Raw genomic sequence first — 18444 nt, forward strand, 5'->3', positions numbered from 1 at the left:
GGCTATTCACTTGAATGGCCCCTGTTTGCTGGCAATACTGCGGTACAACCCCCTACAACCGCTGTGTGAAATTAAAGGAGGGTGGTTGGGGGGCAGTAAAATCATGGCTCAACCACCTGATACCCCAGATGATGTCTTAGTAGACGAAACACGCCGGTTTTCAGTGCTATTCAGGCCATTGCATTCTAAATGTCTATCTGCTGGATATTATGACAGGCGTTTTTATCTTGGATGTGATGTAAGTGTTCTACCGTTTTAAATAAATTTCACTGCCACAGTTTTACACTATGTGGAGGCTTTTTGTATTTTTATGGTCCAATAGAATACATGACATGTTAAAGTGAGAGGTGATCCTATCAAGAGATTGAGACGTGAGACCCTCAGAATTGTCTTCTGATCCACTTCTGATCCAGATAAGCGTGTGTAGTGCTACCCCTGAAGGAGCATGAATGTTTGATTCTGCACCCTACATCTCAACCCCAAGAACGGTTTCAACCCCTCTGGCACACCTGCTTGGTAATATTAGTGTGTGACCCAGCAATAGAGAGAAACACATCAATGATAAACCATAAAGTATATTTTCCATAGCCCTGGATCCCGTCACTTCACCAGCTGTGGTAGTAAATAGAGACTCACACAGAATATCAATTAACCACTCAGAAAGTTTACTAAAGTGGATATTGAACACAATGAACAATGTGATCAATCAGAAACATTAAATGACAGTATATAACAGTCAGTGTATATGTGAGACGGTAGGTTCAATAATCACAGTAGGGAGTATATGCAGATAGGCGTACAATGGGGCAGGCATTCAATATGCTCCAAAACCTATATTAACCACTTCCCTACCCACGTATAGGCATATGACGTCCACAGATGGGATCTCCCATCCTGGGTGGACGTCATATGACGGCCTCGGGTTCCCTGCCGCCTGGGGGGCGCGCGCGCGCCGCCGGGGGCACGCGCCCGCCGCGTTGCTCGGGACCTGGTGCGTGTGCCCGGTGGCTGCGATGTCTGCTGGGCACCCACGATTGCCCGTTTACCGGGCCAGACCGTGGATCTGTGTGTGTAAACACACAGATCCACGTCCTGTCAGCTCAGAGGAGACCGATCTGTGTTCCCAGAACAGCGGAACACTGATCGGTCTCCTCCCCTTGTGCCCCTCCTCCCCCTACAGTTAGAAGCATTCCCTAGGAAACACATTTAACCCCTCCCCGCCCCCTAGTGGTTAACCCCTTCACTGCCTGTCACATTTACACAGTAATCAATGCAATTTTATAGCATTGATCGCTGTATAAATGTGAATGGTCCCAAAAATGTGTCAAAAGTGTCCGATGTGTCCGCCATAATGTCGCAGTCATGAAAAAATCGCGATCGCCTCTATTACTAGTAAAAAAAAAAATAAATAATTTTTTTTTTAAAAATGCCATAAATCTATCCCGTATTTTAAAAACGCTATAACTTTTGCGCAAACCAATCAATATACGCTTATTGTGATTTTTTTTTTACCAAAAATATGTAGAAGATGATCTAAATATGTAGATGCCGAAACTGAGGAAAAAATTTGTTTTTTTTTTTTTTAAATTGGGATACTTATTATAGCAAAAAGTAAAAAATATTGTGTTTTTTTCAAAATTGTCGCTCTTCTTTTGTTTATAGCGCAAAAAATAAAAACCGCAGAGGTGATCAAATACCACCAAAAGAAAGCTCTATTTGTGGGGAAAAAAGGACGTCAACTTTGTTTGGGTACAACGTCGCACGACCGCACAATTGTTGTGTAAAATGCGACAGCGCTGAAAACTAAAAATTGGTCTGGGAAGGAAGGGGGTGAAAATGCCCGGTATTGAACCGGTTAAACACCTTCCCACTGAACCCCCAATACACACACACCAAACCGTCATAATATAATGCAATATTTAGCCTGTGCTCAAGGGCTCCCCCTAGGTTGTAATTCAGTGTCCCAACTACAAAATAGAACCGTGATGCCTTGCAGAAAATGATAAGGGTTCCTTGTCTTCCGATATCTTCAGCTAGCCTTTAGTTTAAATTGCAGTATTTGTAATCCAACAGGGAAACAGATAGAAAGCAAACCGTAGAATAAATGATACGTTGATAACTGTTTAACTGAAGAAATAGAGCACTTGTAACACTTCCTCCTTATCTGTGAATGTAATACAGTACTGACGTTACAGCACAGGGAATAACAGACCCTAGAGTTTAGCTGCATGCAGCCTGTGAATAGGCAGGATTACTTTTGTAGGACTACAAGTCTCACCAGCAGTCTGTAAATAACGCACTCAGCAAACAATGCACTTTACTGAAATGGGCAGGTGCCCTCTCACCGCAATAGACCCAGAGGCTGTGAGGCTCCGCCCAGACTCCCCTCTTGCTGTCTCAGTCTGATGAAAGATGGCGCCGCCATGCTGTACCTCTCCTCCAGATGGCTGGGATGCAGGAAACCTCCAGACGTCCTGGCACTACACACCGATGTGCTTGCTAAGCTGGCCGGGCTATACTCTGAAGTCCCCCAGAGGCTGGCAATCCCAGTCTATGCCATGTAGGCTGCAGTCTTTTGATCACACACACACACAGATCTCCCTGCTGGTTGTTGAATGGTGTCTGGAGAGGCCGAAAGATGGCCGCGCTTGTCCTTTCATCTGTTTACCCAGCAGGCTGTTCTGTAACTTGGTATTGTGGATTCAGTAGTTCCCAAACTGAGTTAACAACATGAGTCACTTCCTCATCAAACTACATATCCCACAATGCATAACTGTTTACCTCTTAAATGAAGAAAAGTTCCTGATAAAGTTTCAGTGGTCACTAGAGGGAGCCAAACCCTTACTTAAGAAACAATACATTACTTAACATGAAAATTTTGATAGCAAACCCCTGTGCTACACGTGGTTGACGCAGTACTACGGTATCTGAGTCCACATGTTCTGGTAAGTGCAACATCTCCTTTGGTGGTAGTTGTCCACACATGGGTGAATAATACATTAACTGTTATTGTCATCATCCATAACCATCGTGATTGCACCAGGATTCTTCTTTCTTTTTTCCTGTTGTAGGATTCGGCTTTTTATTTTATGAACTGGACTTTTCAATTCACACTTACATATTTCCCAACTTTTTGAGATCGGAATGAGGGAGACCTATTATCACAAGTGTGTAAGCATAGGACACCCCCCAACCATGCCCCTTAAAGGAGAAGTATACAAAAAATGATTAGTTAAACCCACAAGTGCTTTTTTTTAAACCATTCGTTTATATTGGCTTTTGAAATTTACAAATGCAGTGATTTAGAAATTGGATGAAAGGTTTAGCACTGGAAACCCTTTTTAAAAGATAAAAAGTGCATTTTTTATACAACTATATAGATCAGACCAAAATCAGGGACAAATGGGGAGGAAAGAGGGATGGAGGGATTTTGTTCCAAATAAGGGACGGACCCTCAAAATCAGGGACAAATGGGTACTTATTGTACAAAGTTCTCTTGCATGAAAACGGTATATGTTTGCTGCCTTACTGAATAGAAGTGTGTGACAAACCTGCTTGTCCTGGGTGCCCCTGTCTCGTGCATGGTTTACTGCTGCCACTACACTTTGAGCATGTATCCCTTACCATATATATATGTTTCCATTTGGGTGCATTACTTTACAGCAGGTCCATATTTTGCAAGGTAATTTGTTACTGTATTATGGGTTGAAATATCTGTTTTTAATCTAAATGTTAGATAAAGTTTACATTTGCTGGATAGCCTAATCATGTGCTGGGTGCCTTGTATTGTTTATTGGTAGTCAATTGTCTATAGCCTGCTAAATATACATAGAACTTAGCAGTGACTTGAGCAGCTGGCATTTTACTGGATATTTTGTTTTGTTCTTTATTGCATTCAGCTTACTGTTGTTATTTTCTTCCAAATACAAATTTTATTCTGTTTGAAGTTTTTATTCAAACAGTAAGAACATAAAAGTACAGCATTCAATTTCATATTTATATATTTGGATTTTAAATTACATCTGTCACGAGAGATATAAAGGGCCTGCCATTGCTGGCCTCTTTTTGAAAGTTCCAGTCTGGATTAATTTTTATTACTTTCAATGCTCTGTTTCAGTACTGTCAGCCACAGACCCACAACAAGCAAGCAGAGTAAAGTCAGAATTTCATATCTCTGTAATTGTTTTGGGTCAGTAAGCCCAGGTTCACACTGCTCCGATATGAAAGTTGCACGGCATCCGATCCGAATTTGCCCTGCAAATTCAGTCTGACTTTGATCCGACTTAAAGTGGTTGTAAAGGCAGAAGGTTTTTTTTTTTATCTTAATGCATTCTCTGCATAAAAAACCTTCAATGTGCAGCAGCGCTCCTAATGCTTACCTGAGCCCCATCTCGATCCAGGGATGTGCACGAATGTCTCCATTGTCTGAGACTCTCCCTCCTGATTGGCTAAGACTTTCAGGCTAGGAACTTCTCCTTCTGGACAAGACAGAGCTGCCTCAAACTCTAGAGGAAGTGCAGGTGCAGAGGAAGATACACCTATGAGTGCAGAAATGCTTCTAAAGGTGGTATCCCTGGTGTTGGCAATGCTGCTTTAGCCTTTCTCCCTTACAGTGTCAGAAGTTCTCAGGAAGCAGTAGTGGCATTGCTCGGACATTGCAATATGACATACTGTACCCATCATTGTGTGTAAACAAGGGTTAAACTGAAGTGGCAAAGAGGGTCAGTTTATGTGTCCATAGTTATGTGTGTAGAAAGACTCATTTAGAATTTCAGCTAAGAATCTTTTTCCTTACATTTCATGTTGAGACTACTTGTGACAGGCTGCGGTGAGACACAGAACTCACCCACTTACCTCCCCCTCTCATCACAGACACCTGTTATGCTTGTCTTCCTGTGCTAAAGCTTGCTTGCTGATTAGTGAGACAGATAAGGAAACCACAGCAAACTGCAGAAAAATGGAAATTTTGCATAAGGTGTAAAAGTATATATGTTTTGCTGAACTTGTCTTGTATCTAAAAGGTAGGTTGGCTGTTAAAAGGTTAAATGTTTGTATAACAGAAATATTTGCTTGTGACGCAATATACTGAAATTATATGTACACTGTGTAAGCTTTAATTGAGACACTTGGCATCCAGACAAGAGTTGGGTCAGTTGTCCACTTTGGCCAAAGTGGAATAAACTCCCTTAAATGAGTCCTGTGTCCAGCAAAGTCATTTACTGATATTCTGCCTGCTACTTCAAAACCATGGTTAGTCAAGCGCATACTAGGAAACTTCATCTCTCATAAAATTTATACAGTAAACCATTGCAGTCCTGTGGAATAAGAATAGTAGCTAAAGTATCTAATCTGCTGTTGATGTGGCTTTTGCATGCTTTGCCTAACCCTCTCCTGGCTATGAATTCTCAGTTGCCTGCTGAAGCAGTTGGTGAAGACAAAATAACATTTGAATTGCCAATCATTCTTGTGAACCATGGAATGTGCAGTAACGTGGACTTTGTGGCTGACTGTCTTGCCCAACAATTGCCTTCCACGTGATGGTACAGAGCTAGAATGTCCTTACTTGAAAATAAATAGGGACTGGGAAACTGCCATTGCGGTACAGCACATTCTGCAAATTCAGGGAAGGGGGCAGAATCCACCAGACGGAAAGGCAGAAGTTGTAAAGCCAGCAGCTTTGACAAGCTTGCATTTAGACACTGGGCATGTGGTTGGCAGTGACTGTATTATTTTTTCCGCTGGAGCAGGTGGTGTGCTAAACAAGGGCTAAACCATGGTTATCCAAGCACATACTAGGAAACTTCATCTCTGATTTTATATACAGTAGGCGATTGCAGTCCTTTGGACTAAGCATAATAGCTAAAGTATCTGCTGTTGATCAGGAAGAAGCTGGTGGTGTGCTACTGGCAGATGTGCTGCAAGGACCTGGGACACATTGCGCTATACCATCATCAGTGGAGGCTGCTGAGAGGTCATGAGTTATAGCAGGGGTAGACTGAGGTAAGTAAGGAGAAGGAACAGAATAGTGTCCCTTTTGTGTGGCTTTCAGATGCTATTGCCAACAGCCTGAGTGGTGGGAGGTTAAAGGCGTTGTCAAGCATGTGGTACCCAAATGGCTGGTGTTTTTGCCACGCTTGATTTGCTTGAGACAAAGTTTAAAAATTGCAACAGTGCGATCGGCTGCACATGTGCTAAAAAAGGCCCAGACAGCTGACCTGTGGGAAGTGGGCCGGGCGATAACAGCTCCGCAATGTGAGGGATCAGGGTGGCTGCTCTCTACTCTTCCATGATGGTTGCCTTGATGGGGTTGTGCCTCACACTCACTTTCCTCCTCTGCTCTATCCAGCCCCCAAGTCACGTCAGTGACCTCATCAACATCATCTCCCCCATCCTCATTACCACTGGAGACAACTTGGCAATACGCTGTGGCTCGGGGAACATAACTGCCAATTTGTGTACCAGTGTTCTCCACTCTATGTAGGCTAATGTTCCTGCCTTCCTCAACCTCAGAACCAACATCTGAATCAAGTAATGGCTGTGCATCTTCAAGGAGTAAGTGGCTGATGCTGTGTTCAAATAACTCCGCTGACTCCTCCATGCCTGAAGCTGGGGCTATGGCAGGAACAGCTGTGGACAAGGAAGCAGATTTAGCCACTCTTGCAGCTGCAGTGGACTGCGTACTAGTCTCTGCTTGGGTGACGGAGGATGAGGAGGATGAGCCAGTCCACCACCTCCTCTGCATTCTGTGGCTGGATAGCACGGGCAACATCACTAAACAGAGGAAATGATGCCCTGCCCGAGGACTGACCATGTCCACCTTTGCCTGAGGACACATATGCTACTGGCCCCCTCACAGTGGCATGGGAATGTTTGCCTCTCCTTGTTGGCCTCCCACACATGATGGGGGGATGCTTATTAACCACTTCAATACAGGGCCTTTTCACCCTGTTCCTGCCCAGCTTTCAGCGCTGTAACATTTTGAATGACAATTGCACGGGCATGCAATACTGTACCCAAATGAAATTGTTATCATTTTTCTCCCCACAAATAGAGCTTTCTTTTGGTGGTATTTGATCACCTCTGCGGTTTTTATTTTTTGCGCTATAAACAAAAAAAGAGTGACAATTTAAAAAAAAACACAATATTTTTTACTTTTTGCTATAATAAATATTTCAATTTAAAAAAAAAAAAAATGTTTTTCCTCAGTTTAAGCCGATATGTATTCTTCTACATATTTTTGGTAAAAAAAATTGCAATAAAGCATATTTTGATTGGTTTGCGCAAAAGTTATAAAGCCTACAAAATAGGGGATAGATTTATGGCAATTTTATAATTTTTTTTTTACTAGTAATGGCGGTGATCGGTGATTTTTATTGTGACTGTGACATTGCGGTGGACAGATCAGACACTTTTGACACTATTTTGGGACCAGTGACACTTATACAGCTATCAGTGCTATAAATATCCACTGATTACTGTATAAATGTCACTGGCAGGGAAAGAGTTAACACTAGGTGGAGATCAAGGGGTTAAATGTGTTACCTAGGGAGTGATTCTAACTGTGGGGGGAGTGGACTGACTAGGGGAGGAGATTGATCAGTGTTCCTAAAATACTAGGAACACACAATCTGTCTCCTCTTCCCTGACTGGACGTGGATCTGTGTGTTTATACAAACAGACCTACGTTCCTGTTCTGTCACCAGCAATCGCAGGTGCCCGGCCGACAGAGCGCATGGACTCCTGAGTGACGTGTTGGGCACGCACACGCCCCCTGTACCGTCGGGAAGTTGAGGACGTCATATGACACTCGCCAGGATGGGAGATCCTACCTGTGGACATCATATGACTATTGGCGGGTAGGGAAGTAGTTAACAAAATGTAATAAAGATGTGGAAATATGTACGTGGATGCACTTTAATTAATGGAAAGTGGTGTTTGGTGCACTTTAACCTGAGTACTCACTACACAGACACACTCCACAGACACACTACAATATACTGTCTTAAATGTGCAGTAACGCACAGAAATATACTGCATTAATTGTGTAGTAACGCACTGAAATATACTGCGTTAAACGTGCACTAACACACAGAGATATACTGCGTTAAATGTGCATTAACGCACAGAAATATACTGCGTTAAACGTGCACTAACCACAGAAATATACTGCGTTAAACATGCACTAACGCACTGAAACATACTGCTTTAAAGGGCATGCAATTCACTCAAATATACTGCGCTAAATGTGCAGTAACGCTCAGAAATATACTGCGTTAAACGTGCAGTAACGCACTGAATTTTACTGCGTTAAACATGCACTAATGCACAGAAATATACTGTGTTAAATGTGCACTAACGCACAACAATATACTGTGTTAAACGTGCATTACCGCACAAAAAATTACTGTGTTAAACGTGCACTAACGCACTGAAATATACTGCATTAAAGGGCACGTAATGCACTCAAATATACTGCGTTTAACATGCAGTATTGCACAGAAATATACTGTGTTAAAGGTGCAGTAACACACTGATATATACTGCGTTAAACGGCACATAACGTACTGAAATATACTGCTTTAAACGTGCACTAATGCACTGAACTATACTGCAGTAAACCTGCCCTGACAAAATAAACTGACACTAATGTAAGAATGAATGGTCACTACTCTCACACTGACTGAACTATCACTAGATTCACACTAAAGTGACACTAAAGTAAAAATGAATGGTCACTACACTCACACTGAACTATCACTAGATTCACACTAAACTTTATTCTACACTGACAATAGAATCAGAATAGCATACTATAGCACACTAATGCCCTGTACACACGATCTGACATTCCGACAACAAAATCCATAGATTTTTTCCGACGGATGTTGGCTCAAACTTGTCTTGCATACACACGGTCACACAAATCTTGTCAGAAATTCCGAATGTTAAGAACGCGGTGACGTACAACACGTACGACGTGCCGAGAAAAATGAAGTTCAATAGCTAGTGTGGTTCTTCTGCTTGATTCTGAGCATGCGTGGAACTTTGTGTGTCGGAATTGTGTACACACGATCGGAATGTATGACAACGGATTTTGTTGTTGGAAAATTTGAGATCCAGATCTCAAATTTTGTGTGATGGAAATTCAATGGAAAATGTCCGATGGAGCCTACACATGGTCAGAATTTCCGACAACAGGCTCCCATCGAACATTTTCCGTTGGAAAATCCGACCGTGTGTACGGGGCATAGCTCTCTAGTAACACTGAACAGAGCCCTGTTCTATCTCTCTCTCCATGCTGATATCACATTGCAAATAGCCACTATTGAAAGAATGCTTTTAAAGTGTGGGGCAGAACTAAGAGCAAAGAGCTGATGCATGATTGGATAGAGTAATCATTATTTTCACCAATCATGGCTCTGACAGTGCTCTGTGCCCTGATTGGGCAAAGCTGTCATTGCTTCAGCCAATCAGGGCTTCCAATGCAGTGTGCGGCAGTGCAGTGCATTGTGGTCATTTGGCAGGCCGAACAAACGGTTGAATGCCCCGATAATTTGGGTGTTCTTCGAATGGGTGAACAGCCAATGTTCAGCCCGAACTCACTGTTCGCCCATCCCTACCAACCACACTATTTTTGTAACAAGGCTATCCCTGCTTTCTATATTTTTTTTCATTGAATACATGTCTACTGAATGCAAAACTATAGAGTAAAGACCATTACACCCCAAAAACTTTGAGTTGAAAGTATGGCCAGGTGTCATACTTGCCTTTAATGAATAACTGGTCAAACATGATAGCTGATACTAAGAAAACAAAACCCTGTGAAGTGAAGTGAAGTGAGCAATATTATATTGAATTACCATATCACACTCTAAGACCAGACTTTCCCTAAATACAGGCAGTCCCCGAGTTACGAACACTCGAGTTACGAACACCCGAGTTACGAACGACTCCTACTTACGAACGGCCTCACTTGTGCTCCACGCTGGTCCTGGATACCTCCGGACACATCCCATACTGCAGTACTACATGTACTGTATGGCCAGAAGAGCCCCAGATAACATAACAAGTGCCTGGAACATCCCACATCCATGTACAGGTGGAAGTGTTCGACTGGAAGTTACACTTACAAATGCAGTGTTGCAACTTACGAACAACTTCGACTTACGAACAAACCTACAGTCCCTATTGTGTTCGTAACTCGGGTACTTCCTGTATAGCAAGAGCAAAGATCGTTTGTCCCACATGTTATTATGGATCCACTAGCAAATACCCTAATATCTTCTTTCTTTTTCAGATCAGATCATAAAATTCAAAGCTTTGGGCATAAAGCTGACTCTCTGTCTAGCAGGGGTGCCAGCAATGACTGCAAAAATAATGATGAGTTCCAATGAATGGGGAAGGGTTTTGAAGGACATAAGGTATTTTTCCCCTCAGACTGGCAGACAATGGTGGCAAACTGCATCCTTTGGAAAGAAGTATATTGAACAGATATTTGGATCATGCCAGGTATTCCCCATGGTCTCAGATAATATAAGTCATGGATGCAGGGCTGGTGCAAGGATTTTTGACACCCTAGGCAAAACCTAATTTTGCAGCAAAATTGGCTCCACCCCTGACTCCACCCCCTTTGCCCTGCCCATGTGACATGAGGTGGTGCTATACAGGAAGCATCAGCTCTGCTTTCTCTAGCGCTGGCTCCAGTGCTGCACTGCACCTCTAATTACACTACCAGTCTGACAGAGCAGCTGCCTGAGACTGAGTTAGTTACATGCTGCAGCCAGAATAGCATGCAGATGCAGAGGGAAACCAGTGGTCAGGCTCCCCTAGGCAGCAGTGCACCCTAGGCGGTTGCCTAGTTTGCCTAGTAGTAGCACCGGACCTGCATGGAAGGAGCTGTGGGCTACTGGCTGGGGAAACTGAACAACAGCTCTGACGTGCCTATTTTAGACCTATACTGCTGGGGGATAGGGGGGTGGATATTGCTGACCAGGCAGTTGACATTTGAAGTTTTTCAAGCCAGGTTGTGTCAGAATGGATATCCCAGGCTTGAATTTCAGTTTATTTACAGGTCATTATCTGGCCAGCTTATAAAAGCAGATTTTTTTAACCACTTCAGCCCCAGAAGGATTTTCCCCCTTCCTGACCAGGCCATTTTTTGCGATTCGGCACTGCGTTGCTTTAACTGACAATTGCACGGTCGTGCGACGTTGCACCCAAACAAAATGCATGTCTTTTTTCAGCACAAATAGAGCTTTCTTTAGGTGGTATTTGATCACCTCTGCGGTTTTTATTTTTGCGCTATAAACAAAAAAAGAGCGACAATTTTGAAAAAAACTAAATATTTTGTAGTTTTTGCTATAATAAATATTCCAAATTACAAAAAAACACATTTTTTCCATAGTTTAGTCCAATATGTATTCTCCTACATATTTTTGGTAAAAAAATCGCAATAAGCATATATTGATCAGTTTGTGCAAAAGTTATAGCGTCTACAAAATAGGGGATAGATTTATGTCATTTTTTTTTTTTACTAGTAATGGTGGAGATCAGCGATTAGGACTACGACATTGCAGTGGTCAGATCGGACACTTTTGACACTATTTTGGGACCACTGACATCTATACAGCGATTAGAGCTAAAAATAGCCATTGATTACTGTATAAATGTCATTGGCAGGGAAGGGGTTAACACTAGGGGATGATCAAGGGGTTAACTGTAGGGGTAATGAGACTGACTAGGGGAGGAGAGAGATCAGTGTTCATATTTAGTATGAACACACGATCTCCTCTCCCCTGAGAGAACCGAGATTTGTGTGTTTACACACACAGATTCAGGTTCTCGCTCTGTCACAAATGATCGTGGGTGCCCAGTGCTCATCGTGCCCGCTGGACATGTGCATCAGCTCCGGGGGGCACACGCCCGGGGTGTGCACGTGCCTCCGGTCTTGCACACGCACCTGCTGTCCCATCTTAAAGGAGCAAAGTACAGCTATGGCGATTTGTGCAGCCATGCCAACCTGCCACAGTATAACTGCAGTGGCGGGTCGGCTAGTGGCTAAATAACAAACATATTATACTTACCTGCTCCATGCAGTGATTTTGGACAGAGCAACCCGGATCCTCCTCTTCTCATATCCCCTGCCAGTGGCCGCTCCCTCCCGCCGAGGGCCCCGTAGCAAGAAGCTTTTTTACGTGGGCACCCAAGCAGGTTCGCTTCCAAACCACTGCTCTGTGTGTCCATTCACATTTTCCTTCAACCGGCAGTACAAAACACCAGGGCATACTAAACATATGTTACAACTTTTGAAAGAAATAAAGGTGGAAGAAGAGGATTCAATCATGTCCATGGCAGACGTTTCTTTGTTATTTATGATCAGCCACCTTCACCAGGCCTGTGAGGCCACCAAATGGGCCCTGAGACATCATACATCAATACCATCTACAAAAAAGAAATATCTCATAAAATGTCTGGATTTCTGTCTTCAAAATAGCTACTTCTGACATCACCAATTCTATCAACAAAAATTTGGAGTAGCAATGGGAGCCAAATTTGCACCCAGCGTAGAAGGCCTGTTCATGGCCCAATGGGAGGAAGAGTTAGGCCCCTTTCACACTTATACGACTTGTCCCACGATTTTGTACTGCAAAATCGTATGACAAGTCATTCTCCATGATTTTCAATGACTACCATTCATATTGGCACGACTTCAAAGTAGTCCCTGCACTACTTTGGTCCAACTTTCATACGATTTGTACTCCATAGACCTCAATGTTAAACCCTCAAGTAGCATGCAAATCATACCTGAATAATATAGACACGATTTCAGCACTACTTTGGTCCAACTTCTATACGATTTGTACTCCATAGACCTCAATGTTAAACACTCAAGTAGCATGCAAATCGTACCTGAATAATATAGACACAATTTCAGCACTACTTTGTAAGCACAAGCTGAGAATGGTTAATGCCAAAGTTGTGGCAAAGTCATACAAAGTAGTACTGCTCCCAAATCGCGGCAAAATCGCGTCAAAATCATGGTAAAATTGCGGCTAAATCGCTGCAAAATAGCGGCCGCGAAATCGCGGCCGCGAAATCGCGGTAAAATCGCGCGACTTTGAAGTCGTATAAGTGTGAAAGGGGCCTTAGTCTACACAGATACACCAGAAGAACTAGTCTTTCATAAAAGGTATATCAACGACATCATCATCTTATGGAAAGGCAACCAGAATAAGTTACTAGAATTCATGAATCCATTGAATCAAAATGACCGTAACATTAAGTTGTCTTGGGATATAAGTGACAAAAACATCTCTTTTCTGGACTTGCAAATCAAACAAGAAGACAACAAGCTGACCACCAAAACACATTTTAAAATGGTAGATAGGAACAGCTACCTCCCTATAGAAAGTTGCCATCATAAGAACTGGCTCTTTAACATACCTAAGGGCCAATTGATGCAGATTAGATGCAATTGCACCTATATGGAAGATTATAGAGAGCAAGCAACCAAAAAAGGGCAAAGATTCCTCAATAAAGGATATCAAAAACAATTAATTGATGAAAAAATTACAGAAGTAGCTCAAACAGACAGAGAGATATTAATCAGACAAAATCAACAACACAATCAATGAGTAGATCAAGTGCCCATAATTTTGGATTACACTGTACAATACAGAAAGATAGAAAAAAACATACAGCATCACTGGCACATACTTCAAACGGATAAACATTTGCAGACTATACTACCCCTGAGACCTAAATTAATCTACAAAAAAATTCCCACCATTCCGAGATAAAATGGTGAAAACATATACTAGATCCCCCTAAGTAGAGTTTCACATTTTTTGCAGGAAAGGGTTTTTACCCCTGTAAAAAATGTTATGCATGCACACGCACTAAATGACCCAATGAGAAGAAGTTCAGCTTTATGTCCGTGAGCACGGGCACAACATATGAAATCAAGGACTTTATAGGATGCAATACAGAAGGGGCGATATACGCCATAGAATGTAGTTGTGGGCTACAATACATAGGTCTCAAAAAGAGACCTCTTAGGCCGGGTTCACACCTATGTGAATTAGATGCGGGTTTCCCCGCATCCAGTTCGCATTACAGGAGAATGTGACTGGCTCCCTGTGGAGCGGGTTCACATATCTCCATTGCAGATGTGGAGCGCACTGCACAGAAACGCTGTGAGTCTTTGGCTCCATTTCATGGCCGAATTCAGGTATAGATTCGGCCCTGATTCATCCCTGAAATGGGGAACAGGGAAGCACAGCACTCCTATGTGATCCGCAGCTGGTTCCAGTGTCAACCGAGCCTTAAAGTTAGAATTAAGGAACTCGTCCAAAACATTCAAAAGGGATTCGACAAACATAGTGTATCTAAACATTTTGCCAAAGTCCATAATAAGGACCCTACTCAGCTTAGGTTCTGGCATTTAGAATCCTAAAAGAAGCACTGGCAAGGTAGCCATAAAGTCAGGACACTCAGGCAGTGTAAATCAAGATGGATTTATATGATGAATACTTTCACACCCTACAGGTTAAATGTAGATGGCAAAAAACCCTTGCCAGGGCCTCTGAGGTATTGGACCAATCAGCACCGTCCGTGGTCAGATCAAAATCCCCTCAATAAATGCAGGAGAAAAACAAACACAAGAAAAAACTGGCCATAGTGTAGTATGTTAAATGTTAAACATGGACAAACGAACATACCAATCACCCTGGTGTGCACATAAAAACAACCAAAAAAAAAAGGGGGGGAGGGAAGTGAAAAAAAACCCCACCACCGTGGCTGTAGATTGTGCTTACCAGATCACGATGATAAACAGATTCTTAGTAGGTTAGGAGCTGACATAAAGCACCTTGATACGTCCTCATTAACCCGAAGTTCACATCGTCAGTAAACCACCCAGAATATAAAAGGTAAACTCTCCATGGTGAAGTACGTTTAAAAACGAATTTAATAAATTAAATATTGCACTCACAGAATAAAAGCACTTATATCACATAAGTATATGTCGCCGGCCGGCATACAGGCATGGAAGCGAAGCTCGTCCTACTTCCTGGTCTCGTGGTAGCGTCGCTGCGTGCGTACCCAGACGCGTTTCGTCATCAAAAGGACGTTCTCAATGGGGACGAGCAACGCAGTGAGCCACCACTAATAAATAAACATCCAAGCCTCGTTCTGAGTTGCGAGCGCGAGGACGCCATCTTAAATATGGGCAAAAGCCTTGATTCTCCCTGAAGCGTGTGGTTAGCTGATATACAAACAATGTCAACAGGAACAAGTTAAAACACCATAATGAATATGGGCAAGTACCATTCAAGATGGCGAGAACGCCATTTTAAATGTGGGCAAAAAGCCCTAATTATCCCTGAAGCGTGTAGTTGGCTAATATGCACACAATATCTACAGAAACCCGTTAAAACACCATAATGGGTATGGGCAAGTGTCCTAACCATTACAACAAACAACGTGCCCAAAAAAATATATTAACTAACAATTCTACCAAAATGTGGAAGTTTAATATCGTGAAATATTAAACAAAAAATAAAATAAAAAATAAAAAATATATATTACCACATACCTAAATGTGAAAAGGTGACCAAACCCCTAGTAGTAAGACTCATAATGAGAAAAAATAGGTATTGTAGGAGTATATTCAAATCTCCAAACAATATAAATAAATATATATAAATAAAAAGTGAAAAAAGAAGAAAATATCAATAAGTAGAATGCATCAAATAATGAACATGGCGTCCTCTAGCGAACATCCCAGAGCGGGTAATTTCACACATATAAACATATAAAAAATAGATAAAAAATACAATAAAATCACCTCATGAGTTATCAATAAATGCGTTCACATCCATGTCAATGTTTAACCCATGGGGTGTATACGTCCTTAACCTATGGATCCAGCTCATCTCAAGCTGGGATATACCCCTAATTAGTGCACTACCCCTCCAATGAGGTCTAAACTTATCTATATCTAGATAAGTTTAGACCTCATTGGAGGGGTAGTGCACTAATTAGGGGTATATCCCAGCTTGAGATGAGCTGGATCCATAGGTTAAGGACGTATACACCCCATGGGTTAAACATTGACATGGATGTGAACGCATTTATTGATAACTCATGAGGTGATTTAATTGTATTTTTTATCTATTTTTTATATGTTTATATGTGTGAAATTACCCGCTCTGGGATGTTCGCTAGAGGACGCCATGTTCATTATTTGATGCATTCTACTTATTGATATTTTCTTCTTTTTTCACTTTTTATTTATATATATTTATTTATATTGTTTGGAGATTTGAATATACTCCTACAATACCTATTTTTTCTCATTATGAGTCTTACTACTAGGGGTTTGGTCACCTTTTCACATTTAGGTATGTGGTAATATATATTTTTTATTTTTTATTTTATTTTTTGTTTAATATTTCACGATATTAAACTTCCACATTTTGGTAGAATTGTTAGTTAATATATTTTTTTGGGCACGTTGTTTGTTGTAATGGTTAGGACACTTGCCCATACCCATTATGGTGTTTTAACGGGTTTCTGTAGATATTGTGTGCATATTAGCCAACTACACGCTTCAGGGATAATTAGGGCTTTTTGCCCACATTTAAAATGGCGTTCTCGCCATCTTGAATGGTACTTGCCCATATTCATTATGGTGTTTTAACTTGTTCCTGTTGACATTGTTTGTATATCAGCTAACCACACGCTTCAGGGAGAATCAAGGCTTTTGCCCATATTTAAGATGGCGTCCTCGCGCTCGCAACTCAGAACGAGGCTTGGATGTTTATTTATTAGTGGTGGCTCACTGCGTTGCTCGTCCCCATTGAGAACGTCCTTTTGATGACGAAACGCGTCTGGGTACGCACGCAGCGACGCTACCACGAGACCAGGAAGTAGGACGAGCTTCGCTTCCATGCCTGTATGCCGGCCGGCGACATATACTTATGTGATATAAGTGCTTTTATTCTGTGAGTGCAATATTTAATTTATTAAATTCGTTTTTAAACGTACTTCACCATGGAGAGTTTACCTTTTATATTCTGGGTGGTTTACTGACGATGTGAACTTCGGGTTAATGAGGACGTATCAAGGTGCTTTATGTCAGCTCCTAACCTACTAAGAATCTGTTTATCATCGTGATCTGGTAAGCACAATCTACAGCCACGGTGGTGGGGTTTTTTTTTCACTTCCCTCCCCCCCTTTTTTTTTTTGGTTGTTTTTATGTGCACACCAGGGTGATTGGTATGTTCGTTTGTCCATGTTTAACATTTAACATACTACACTATGGCCAGTTTTTTCTTGTGTTTGTTTTTCTCCTGCATTTATTGAGGGGATTTTGATCTGACCACGGACGGTGCTGATTGGTCCAATACCTCAGAGGCCCTGGCAAGGGTTTTTTGCCATCTGCTTATATCTTTGGATTTCTGGTAAGAGCAATCATAGCTCATTTTGGAACAGCATCCACACTTATACTGAACACTTACTACTTTGGGAATTTGGACTTTTTATTTTCTGGACTTGTTTTTTATATTTTGTTGGGGTTTGGTCACACTATTAACTCACCCAACACATATAATTTTTGTTTTAGCGCAGTTTATTTATTTTTATTTGTTGGGTTGGTGTTGTCGCACTGTTTACTGCTGCTTATTCTTTTGTATTTCTAGCGCGGAATTTTTTCTGTTTTAGGTTAAATGTAGAATTTGTCATTACATTAACTGCTTCATTAGTGACTAATACATTTTTCATTACAATATATATATATATATATATATATATATATATATATACATGAATATATTAGGGGGTCTATATGTTGGATTAGCATATTAAGAGTGGTAACTGACTACTTGACTACTTGATGGAAACCTGCCGCCTTTTGTCGGACACCACTACATACAAAATACTTCGCTCTGATCCCTTATCAGGTTTCACTGCCGAATTGACCACACTTATCAACAAGGCAAAGGAAGAAGGAACAACCAGTAAACAAGAATATGCTTTTTCAATAGGAATTTTTTCACCGTATTTTTACCACATACCCAAAATTCATAAAAATTCATAAAAGCACCAATAACCCACCCGGCAGGCCCATAGTTGCTGCTATGGACAGTATAACCAGCCCAATTTCCTAATATATCGACCAATTCCTCCAGCCCCTAGCGCAAAATTTCCCATCCTATATTAGAGATGGGGTCCATCTTCTCGAACAACTGGCCCATTACACTTGGGAACCCACTTATATGTGGGCATCCCTCTGTGTAAATTCCTTGTATACCTCTTACAACATTGCAATAACAACACATATAGTTTATCTTTCACCTCGGAACACGACTCTCAACAATTATCATTCTTAGACTTGACATTATACCACCACGAGGGCAAAATATTTTCCAAAGACTACACCAA

The sequence above is a fragment of the Aquarana catesbeiana genome, linkage group LG04 (assembly GCF_042186555.1).
Source record: "Aquarana catesbeiana isolate 2022-GZ linkage group LG04, ASM4218655v1, whole genome shotgun sequence".
Lineage (NCBI taxonomy): Eukaryota > Metazoa > Chordata > Amphibia > Anura > Ranidae > Aquarana > Aquarana catesbeiana.